Source organism: Uranotaenia lowii, chromosome 3, assembly GCF_029784155.1.
Source record: "Uranotaenia lowii strain MFRU-FL chromosome 3, ASM2978415v1, whole genome shotgun sequence".
In the NCBI taxonomy this organism is placed as follows: domain Eukaryota; kingdom Metazoa; phylum Arthropoda; class Insecta; order Diptera; family Culicidae; genus Uranotaenia; species Uranotaenia lowii.
The window spans coordinates 93,963,401-93,975,008 of record NC_073693.1 but is presented as its reverse complement, the minus strand read 5'-3'; positions in this window follow the sequence as shown (position 1 = coordinate 93,975,008).

Here is an 11,608-nt window from a genome sequence, read left to right as displayed (position 1 = left end):
CATCCTGTTGGATGATTCATCCCTCAAATAGGACTATTCAAGCGTAACCCGATTAGTCAGCAATTACTAAATAGGGTCATTGATTCGGTATAGGGTGATTCGTAGCTAGACTAAATCACAGAGAACAGACGTACAAGCTAGCCCACGAAACTTGTGTAAAAATCCCAACACCCTTTTTGAACTATTTTTGGTTTTTTGGCTACGATTACGCCTTTTTGAAAACTGGGCACTTTAAAGTTGATTTGTAACTCTTGAACGGCTCAATAGATGGCACTGTTTTGTAAGACTGGCTGTTAGCCAATCGGCAGATTTGCGATGAACCCCTAATAATCCCTAGGGTCGGCAAGCTTACACAAAACTAAGTTGCAGGGAAGTTCGGGAGAGCTAAGAAAAACTCCTCGGATCAAGTTTAGGTACCGTTTAATTTACTGCAGTTTTTTGTTCACCCACCACTTTCTTAAACTAGTTATCTGACCTTGTTTCCACTGGCAAGTTTTCCGTTTCTCCCTTGACGTCGAGCTCGGGTTCGATGAGGTCGGCTTTGGGCTGGCTGGCTCTCGCTGGTCGTGTTGTTGTACCCGGTCCCACCTTGGGTGCTGAACCGGGCACTGATAGTCCTTTGGCGGCAAGCAAGCGGCGTGGATGCTGAGTACCTGACCCCACCTTGGGTGCTGAATCAGGTACGAGGGTAAGTAGCACCGGCGGCGGTCGGTCGATGCTATCGGTGGCGCACTAGGTCCTTCGATGGCGAACGAAGCGCGTGGCGACGTCGTACCTGGCCCCACCTTGGGTGCTGAACCAGGTACCGAAATGAGTAACACCGACGGGTGTGGTTGTCGGTTAAAGTCGTAGAGCGCTGTGGCGCTCTCGGGGTTTGGTTGATTTAAAATCAAACCGAAACAGCGGGGTCCTGGTAAAATTCAGGAGCATATTAGGGACACAATTTGGGCAGGGGCAAAATGGCGTGGGGTTACCTGGAGTTCCAATCTATTCCCGCTTAAGACTGGATTTTCCTTTCTGTGGAATCCTTCAATGGCGATGATTCCTGTTCCGTTTTTATATGAATGGAACAAAGCACCAAACTTTGGCAAACGATCGTTTAATTTTGGGATCGCTATGATACGTTCGCGAACTAATGGCAGAGTAAAATGGTCATTTTCTTTACAACCTTCTCTGACCCTATTGCCGTTCATTGCCCCCGTCCCGCGCTCGTTTTCGCCTCGCCTTATCGCACGCCTCGCCTCTTCGCTTGAAGACAACGGCTCACATCTCTGCACTGCGCTCTGGTGGTGGGTTGTTGAACGACCATCTTTCGCCCGGTCGTTCGCCTGGTTAGCGTGGCTTGGTGAACTGCTTCATCAAGGAGAACCCCTTAACCCCCACAAACAACACTGCAACATTTATTTAATTTACGACAACAAGATCAACGCGGCCTCCTTCGACTGACTAGCAACGCTTACACTCTCCCACTGCTCGGGGAAAAATATTTACAAAGTAAATATTTTCCTTTTAAACCATCACTAGTCTAGAGCGAACACACCGAGAACACATAGCTCTGAACCTGTTTCCACTAACTAATAATCGCACGGTTGAATTGACAGAACTTTACGGTTGCTGGAGAAATATTTCACACCGAACGTACTAGATTCCGAAAAACATTTTACTAGAGGAAAACGCATAAAATCTTCGAGTATTGTGGTTTGAGTATCGGGGTCATAAGTTATCATCATCGGTTACCCGACTCCTCTCAGTTTCGGGACACTTGGTCCTGTACTGACCATCAACGTCTTTCGACTCCGGTCTCCAGCGATCAAAATATCAAAGCCACATGGACTTGATAACCTCACACAATACTACCCGATTCTATTTAGATTGCTTAAAAATATTTTACAAATTCCAATATAAATTTCAAGTGTTTTTACAAATTCCAAAAAATTTTACAATAGTACGAATTAAAATAAATAAATAAATAACATGAAACAAATTAAAAATTATGAGCTAAATCTAAATTAAAACAATAAATTATATTTATTAGGAGCATTTACAAACAAAAATATCACAGTCATGCTATGCTTGATCATGATCAATGAAACATTTCACGCGATCTGTCGGAGTTGCGATTTTGTATTAAATTTACCATTTTCAACTGTATATGTGATCACATGGATCTTATTGATCTGTCAAACTGATGGCAAACATAAACAACGAAAACTGGATAGCATGCGGATGGAAGGTAAAGTTTTATTAGGCAATATTTCTCGGCAAGCTCGATGAGAATATCCCTAATTTTATTGTTTTTGGTGGGCAGTGGCCTTAAGCTCCCCTTAAACATTAAGGTTATGGATAATTCCTGGTACTTCCTTGAAAATTGCCTAATAAAACTTAGCTGCATCATGGGTAAGTAAAGCAGCATGGTTTTTTTTTATATAAATTACGAAAGCTCGTTTGAACACTAGTGTGCGTAAGACCGTTGGACTATTCTTACGACTGCTTAAGACAATCGATTGGGTGCAGTTCGGAAGAATAAGTGCCTACGCAAATGCATCACTTAAGTTCATACTTGCTTTCTATTTACACTACCGATTGAAATGTTTGAGACATACAATAAGTTAAACCAAACTTTTTTTTTGTTTTCAATTTTCAGATGGATGTGTGATGATGATGACCATAATGATGGACATGTATGAAGGCTACTTCACTGATGGTAGGCATGAGTGCACCCACTGTGCCACTTCTTTGATAACGATCGCTTTACGATGATGTTTGCTTTACGACGATGAGCTGCGATGATGTATTTGAACGCAGGGTTGCTCGTGACGCGTCGAACGGTGTTGCGATGTTATGCTCTTGCGATGCGATGTTATGCTTATGATTATACAGAAATCGTTCCTATTTTTGCGTACGAACCCGAATATTTGCGAAGTTTTCAAGGTTTATACTTTTAGATCCGCGGCCGAGAAAACCCCTAACGGTTTACCGTTCAGGTCCGCAAGCTCGTATGAACTAGTGCCCCGTTTGCTGAGGACTATGCAAGGGAGGTATTGAGGCCCAAGTTTGGCGTTATATTTTTGCCCAGCTGATGACTGTCGGAAGTTGCGTTTAAACACTCGCTGGCCCGGTTGGAATGAGGGTGAGTAACGCTTGTGGCGTAAGTCGTATCGTCTTTTTGTTTCGTCGTGGGTTTTTTTGAGCTGACCTACCACAAGACTTTTTATGTTTTTGCTTATTCCCCTCCATTTTTCCATCCGTTGCTCTTCCGATAGATCATCAACTGACTCTAAACGGTGATCAGAGCCTTTGGTCACTATTTCGTGGCCAAATATTACACAGTGTGGACTGAACTTTGTGGATGCATGGACTGTGTTATTGATTACGTACTCAATTTCAGAGATACGTGTATCCCACAAAGTTTGATCAGTTTTAACGTACGATCTGATCATTGAGTTGATTGTGCGGTTTAATCGTTCAGCAGGATTAGCTTGGCTGCGGTGGCGCGAGTTAGTCCAATGTTGTATCTCATATTTCGCAACAAAGTTATTAAATTCTTTGGACAAGAACGTGCTTGCGTTGTCCGATATGATGATTTGGGGAGCAGAGAAACGTCTGATCCATTGCTCTTCCAACACTTTACACAGATTTACATTCGAAATTTTCCGAACGGGGACAAGCAAGGAATATTTTGAAAAAATATCCATGACAACTAATAAATGACTATTGCCTTGCTTGCTCCGCGGTAAAGATTGGATGTAATCCATGCAAATGAGTTGAAAGGGCCGGCTGGCGATTCTCTGCTTCCCCATTTCAGGTACGCTGGAGGTTGTTGCGTGTTTATTTTGTTTGCACGGAACGCATTTTGCAACGTGCTTGCGTATGTCGCTGCACATGCGTGGCCAATAAAATCGACGCTTGATTTTTTCTACACACTTATCGTAGCCAATATGTAGACTCTTATCGTGTTCATCTTCAAGAATGTGGGTTCGCAGCGAGGCAGGGACACACTGTTTCCATTCGAAACGGTAGTCCAGTGTGTCTGCCTTTGCTGCTACGAATTTATAAAGTTTCCCATTATCAATTTTGAAGTCGATGTAATTTTCTGGGCTTTTTTCAACTTCTGCGAACAGCTTCTTATACCACCCATCTTCCGGTTCCGAATCTAGTGTCTCAATAGATCGAGAAAGAGCATCGGCGACCACATTTTCCTTTCCTTTTCTGTGACGAATTTCCATTTGGAATTGCTGAAGCGTGATACTCCACCGGCTTAAACGGGAGGACGACCTCCACTTCGCACGCATTATAAAAGTCAGAGCAGACGAATCGGTAACCAAAATAAATTTGGTTCCCTCAATGTAGCCTCTGAATTTTTCAATGCAGCGAAGTGCAGCTAGTCCTTCCTTTTCAGCCGCGTGGTAGTTCAGCTCAGCCCCTTTTAATTTTTCGGAATGGTATGCGATAACTCTTTCCTCTCCATTTTGCACCTGAGTGAGGACACCTGCAATAGCCGAATCACTAGCGTCAGTTTGAACAGTAAACTGAAGTGCAAAATTAGGATTGGCCATTACAGGCGCCGATATGAGGCGATCTTTAATTGTCCTGAATGCATCATCTGCTGCCGTGGTCCACTGCACCCTCTTTGGCTTGTTTCTCAACAAGTCAGTGAGAGGTGCCGTAATCTCACTAAAGTTTTCGATAAACCTACGGTAGTAATTGGTCATACCGAGGAATCGCCTGAGCTGTCTTACCGATTTCGGAACCTGATATCCAACGATCGCTTGAACGCGATCGGGATTAGGCCGTAAACCATCTTGGGACAAGACGTACCCAAGATACGGCAATTGTTGACAGCAGAACTTAGACTTTTTCAAGTTAATGCATAAATTCGCTTTCTTCAAGCGTTCAGCCAAATCTTTCAGGCGCTGAATATGCTCCTCAAATGTTTGAGATGCTACCACAATGTCGTCCAGATACACGAATATTGACGGCTCGAGAGCACCATGGTCCAGAATTCTATCCATACACTTGCTCAAAGTGGCTGGCGAGTTACATAACCCCATTACGCAACGTGTCCACTGGAAGAGTCCTCTTCCAGGGATCGAAAATGCCGTGTATTTCCGGGACTCGGGGTGTAATGGAATTTGAAAAAAAAGCCTGAGACAAGTCGATAGTAGAAAGGTACTTCACTGGACCTAGATGACTCAGAATTCGGTTCTGGTGCGGCAAAGGGTAGGCATCTCCTTTTGTGCGCTCATTGAGCTTTCGCGCATCGAGACAAATTCTCACTTCGGAGGTGTCTTTTTTTGCGACCGGTATGATGGGCAGCGACCAATCCGAATTGGATGGTTCCACTATATTGTCTTTTAATAATTTGTCCAGAGCTTCGTAAATTTTTTTCTGGATTTGCGGACTCCACGGGTAAGGATTCTGTCTGATTGGAGCCGCATCTTTGAACTCATTTTTGAATTCGATGACGTGCTCTAGGACGTTCGTTTTTCCAAATTTTCCCTCCTCGGCATGAAAAAACATCCTTTTTGTCTTTTCCAATTCGTGTAATTGGGATTCGGAAAGAGTTTCTTGCATTTCGGTAATTTCACAAGCTTCACATTCTGCTAAATTTTCTGGCGGATTTTGAATCGAAGGAATGATACCAAATTTTTGCCAAAATCATACCCCAAAATGCACATCCGTTTGAGGTTTGGGGCGAATATTAAATTTAATATTTTTGTCGTGTTATTAACCTTCCAAAGCCGTTCGCTAAATATCTGTTTCGGGGAAATTTTAGTTGAGGTTTGATTTTGTTCTCGTGGCTGTAAATGTTAACCGATATTGATAATATTATATTCATTGTAAAGGTAATTTATTCTAATTACTCAAGATTTAAAAATAAAATCGATATGTATTAACAGGTTATCAGAAACTGGTTCAGAATTTATAAAGTCCGAAAAATCAATTTTATTTTTAAAATACTCATAACTTTTGACAGAAAAGCTGTATTTAAGTGTTTCTTTGACGTTTGAAATTGTCAAGAATCCATTTTTCCAAAAATGTATAGATACGTTGGAGTCCAATGAAAGTTTTGACCGCTATATCCGATCTTTCGGAAGAAAAAAATCTTACTTTAAAAAAACTACATCCAATTTTGTCTTTGCTTAGCTGTATTTCATTTCCCAATGAACCGATTTTCAAAACTCAAATTTTAATTTATTGTCGTTAATTTGATCATAATTTTCATAGAACATACATGATCTTTTAAAATTCCCAGTTCTTCAGTATATTGGAATGATGATAGAGATGTTTGAAATATGCGCTTCGGGTCATATTGACCCGAACAGCTTTGGAGGGTTAAATGTTACGGGAACGTCGGCACACCCTAGGATTTCTATATTTTCCCCAGAGGCTGTTTTCAAATTGACGAAAGCTGGATCAAGGTTTAAATTTAATAACTGAATTATTTTTCTCGCCCCAACACCCACAACCGTTCGTGCAGCTCCACTATCCAAGAGACCGATCAGTTCAATCCCCAACAGCTGGATTTTCGCGAAAGGTCTTGAGTCATTGCTAAGATTTACGAGCAACGTAGCAATCTCGTCATCTTTAGCACGATTCATTACTTTCGTATAACCCAATTGCTGGAGAATGTCTGTTGGCTCTTTTGAATTAGGAACCTGAGGCCTTACAGAATTTGGTTGACTGCTCTGCCTCATTGAACAGCCTTTTTCGCGTTTTTTGCGTCACAGTAAGGGCATTCCGAAGTGGCGAAGCCTGGAAAGCCACAAGCCCAGCAGAACATGTTCCGGGGTTTTTCGCAGACTTTGAAATCATGGCCCTGCTCGTGGCAATTAAAACAGCAGCCGTATTTAACCGGGATATAAGCTTTAACGATTCTTTGGAATGGATCAGTTCCACTTGTGCTGGGGTTTTGATTCCAGCCCGCAAAATTTTCTGTAGTTTTAGCTTTATGTTTTTGTGAAAATTTTTGAGTTTCGCCCGATCTTTGATTTTCTAACGGTTTGTTACGGTAATTAGGATATTGAATTTGTTTATAATTGTTGTTACTGTTTTTCGTATATTGATCTGTATTTCGTTTATATCTATGTTCATTTTCAAAACTGTTTGCAAAACGATTTCTTTGATCGTATACTTCTTCGATTTCCGCATTCGATCTCCCCGGAAAACGATTTTCTTTTTTGAAATAAATTTGCCAATTGATTGCATCAAATCGCTTACCGAACTCCCTCATTTTAGGAATTGAATCAATGCCGGCAGCTAGCATCGCAGTCCTGCAATCTTCCCTGGTATTGCGGAACAAAGCTTCGAATTTTCTATGGTCATCCCACTGTTTGGACATACAACGGAAAATACGGACGACATCAAGGTAAAAATCTTGGAATTTTTCACGCGGTCCCTGTCTTCGCGAGTTGACTAACCTTTCGTATTGGTAGTCCATATCAATGGGCATAAATTCGCTTTTAAGCTCTTTGACGAGATTGTCCCATGAACCCAATTCGTTGGAGCCGTTAATCTCCATAAACCAGGCACGTGCCTTACGCGTGAAAAGGTGATGCGCAGACGCAAACAATTCTGCTTTAGAGAAACCTTCCGATCTTGCATTGAACTCGACTTCTTTTAAAAATTCGTTAATCATTCTACCATTATCCATGCCATCATATCGAACGGTCCACTTGTGAATGGGTAGGCGGTCACGACGTGATCTTATTTCCGTGTTGTTTTCGTTAATTTCACAGATAGACGGTGGTTTAATTTTCTCGACCAAACTTGGTAACGAAGCACCTTTGATTTTCAACCACTCATCAAAGTTAGTCGGTTTTTTTGTGCTGCCAGTTTCTGAACGGACGGAACTGCTCGACTTTTTTCCGGTTGCATACGCCACGGGCTCATTTTTGTCGCGAAAACGTTCCAAAGCCGAAATGCGTTCGAGCAATTGGCTCACCGTTGATTTCAGCTTATTGTTTTCGCCTACCAGTTCGAGGATAGCTTTGTCTTTCTCGTCTAATAAACCCGAAGCATTTTCCCGATCCGCATCAAATGAATTATTTCCGAATTCATCGTGCTCTTCTTCCGCATTAGAAATCTGGTCAACGTAACCGTCTTGCTCATTCATAGCCTGTTCATTTTCGTGTACACCTTGTTCATCCACATTCTGTTCGATATTCATGGCAGATTGCATACTTTCGTTTATTGCGCTCAATTCAGCCTGCCTAATTTCTTGTAGTGGAGAAACGATTGAAAAGAACATGCTCAGAAGTTTGGTGCACTCAACAGCAATGATAGCAATGCTGTTAGCGTCATCTTCGTTCTTAGCATGTAACTTTAATCGTTGCATCCTGAAATATACATGTAAGAGTTTGGTTTTGTATAAACGATCTGGAACTTTTTTTGCTTTTTTGCCCTTCAATGCATTCCTAATCTCATCTAACTTGACTCCACATTCATTAATTTCGTCTTCTGCCTTTTCCCATAGTAGTTCATAATCATTTGTTTCTTTTTCTCTTTCAGTTTTCAACAGCTCTCGTAGAGCGCGTTCCTGGCTGCTGCGCCTCAAATCAGACACCTCTATGTGGCGGATACGCAACTCATGATCAAGTTCTTGATCGGAAAGATGAGCTGGGTTAATCGTTAAATACTGTTCTTTTAGTTGTGATTCCATTTTCGCGCAGAGAATTTCAGAGCTAAACGATAGATGAAAATCCACAAGAACAGCAAAAGAAAAGTTATATAGAACTACCAAAATAATGAATGCAATGTCAATGAGATAAAATCATGAATCAAATTAACACCAAGGGAATAAATTAAACACATACGATTAAAAAATAATAATTTAAAAAAATAGATTAAAATGTTAGATTACAGTAGGTACATTCACATAAGAGGCCACTTTAAAATGTAATTGTACGAAACTAATTAGGTTAAAATAAAGAAATTTTTGATTTTGTTGTTTTACTTTTCAATATCACAGTTCATCACACCAAATCATCACAACATACAGTTAAAAATCGCTCCAATTTAAAGATAAATTCTAAATTCAACTTCACTCCGATTAAATTTTTAAACAATCGTGTTTTCCCCGTTCATTTGAACTTCAGAACCCCTCTGTTAAATATGAAATAAATTTCAAAAGCGGTTGAAAGTTTTGTAATTCAACCAATTACTGCAAAAATTATTTAAAGGAAACCTGGATGTTTTCCCAGAGAATTCTGCAACGGATACCGGTGGAACCCCTACAACTAGTAACAGTAAGGCAGTTTTAGTTGGGCGCCAAAGTGTAAGACTGGCTGTTAGCCAATCGGCAGATTTGCGATGAACCCCTAATAATCCCTAGGGTCGGCAAGCTTACACAAAACTAAGTTGCAGGGAAGTTCGGGAGAGCTAAGAAAAACTCCTCGGATCAAGTTTAGGTACCGTTTAATTTACTGCAGTTTTTTGTTCACCCACCACTTTCTTAAACTAGTTATCTGACCTTGTTTCCACTGGCAAGTTTTCCGTTTCTCCCTTGACGTCGAGCTCGGGTTCGATGAGGTCGGCTTTGGGCTGGCTGGCTCTCGCTGGTCGTGTTGTTGTACCCGGTCCCACCTTGGGTGCTGAACCGGGCACTGATAGTCCTTTGGCGGCAAGCAAGCGGCGTGGATGCTGAGTACCTGACCCCACCTTGGGTGCTGAATCAGGTACGAGGGTAAGTAGCACCGGCGGCGGTCGGTCGATGCTATCGGTGGCGCACTAGGTCCTTCGATGGCGAACGAAGCGCGTGGCGACGTCGTACCTGGCCCCACCTTGGGTGCTGAACCAGGTACCGAAATGAGTAACACCGACGGGTGTGGTTGTCGGTTAAAGTCGTAGAGCGCTGTGGCGCTCTCGGGGTTTGGTTGATTTAAAATCAAACCGAAACAGCGGGGTCCTGGTAAAATTCAGGAGCATATTAGGGACACAATTTGGGCAGGGGCAAAATGGCGTGGGGTTACCTGGAGTTCCAATCTATTCCCGCTTAAGACTGGATTTTCCTTTCTGTGGAATCCTTCAATGGCGATGATTCCTGTTCCGTTTTTATATGAATGGAACAAAGCACCAAACTTTGGCAAACGATCGTTTAATTTTGGGATCGCTATGATACGTTCGCGAACTAATGGCAGAGTAAAATGGTCATTTTCTTTACAACCTTCTCTGACCCTATTGCCGTTCATTGCCCCCGTCCCGCGCTCGTTTTCGCCTCGCCTTATCGCACGCCTCGCCTCTTCGCTTGAAGACAACGGCTCACATCTCTGCACTGCGCTCTGGTGCATCACCGAACTCTACGGGCAAATGAAGGCCGTCGGATTGAAGCAAACAGAAAGATTTCAGCATACACAAATCGAGACGAGCAGAGTGTTTGCATCCTTCAGCAGGCCAAAGCAACTAAATCAAGCGCAAAATGTGCTACTTTCAAGGTCGTCCACATCACAGTCATCAACACAAAAAAACGGAAAATCGAGGCTGCAAAAGGTAAGAGCAAAACAATTGCCGAAACTGCTCCTAATACCACTTGAAAGAAGAGCGTATACGCAGATTCTAATGCTTCCAATATTCCAGAAAATCACAGAAACCTAAGTCCGGATATCGCCGCTCTGATGATGAACAAGCCACTCCTAGCATAGAGGCGATTGGTACAGAGCCAAACAAATCAGGGAGCCAGGAACCACAACATTTCCCATGCTCGCGGAATACCACTTGCCACAAACCACTTATATCCCGCTTGAATCGACGTACCATAGAAACAATTCTTTATATTCAGCAGTTCCGTCACTATCAATACTATTCTTTGCTCCAGAAACCGATTCGATGTCGCAAAAATGAGTCTTATTAATCAAAACTTCGTCGATTGGGCCATCATTACCAACTTGCCATTGTTACGAGCCCTTTTCAGACTGTCGACAACAACTCCATGACAATGTCGTCACTACGTACCGAAACATGAGCAATTTGAATCATCATGAATAAAGCACAAACCGACTTCTTAGCTGCTGGCTCCAATTAGATGCAAGACAATCCGATTTTGAGTACAGATACCACTTTCAACTTTGACAAAATACAGCATCACCAACAAACTGAGAATCAGCATAAGAAGAAAACTGCAACTATTCAAACATTAGAAATGACATAATACTCCTTTCAACGGCTCCTTCTCACCTTATTGAACATTTCAAGCTTTTTACAGGTGTGTACAATCTATAATCTATGTCTTGAAAATCCAGCAATCCTTTGTGACGTTAATGAAGAATCTTTAAGAATCTATCACAATAGCTATATAATGTAAAAGTAGATGTCTCACTAGTTCTGAAATGTATTCATTTCACATGCTATTCAATATTATGATATTCAATATATTCCTTCACAATAGCTTAGTTTTGACGCTTTGCGATCGAGAATCAGCAAAAAGAATTTGTTTCAACAGATTTGATGTTTAAGGTTTTATCTTTAATTTTGAATGTCATACAGTATCACCAACACGCTGAGAATCAGCTTTGGAAGACAATTGTATTCGAAACATTCATCATAATTTAATCCAATTAGGTTCCTTATGAAGATAATTATAATCAGTTCACTATTGTACAACTAGCGAATA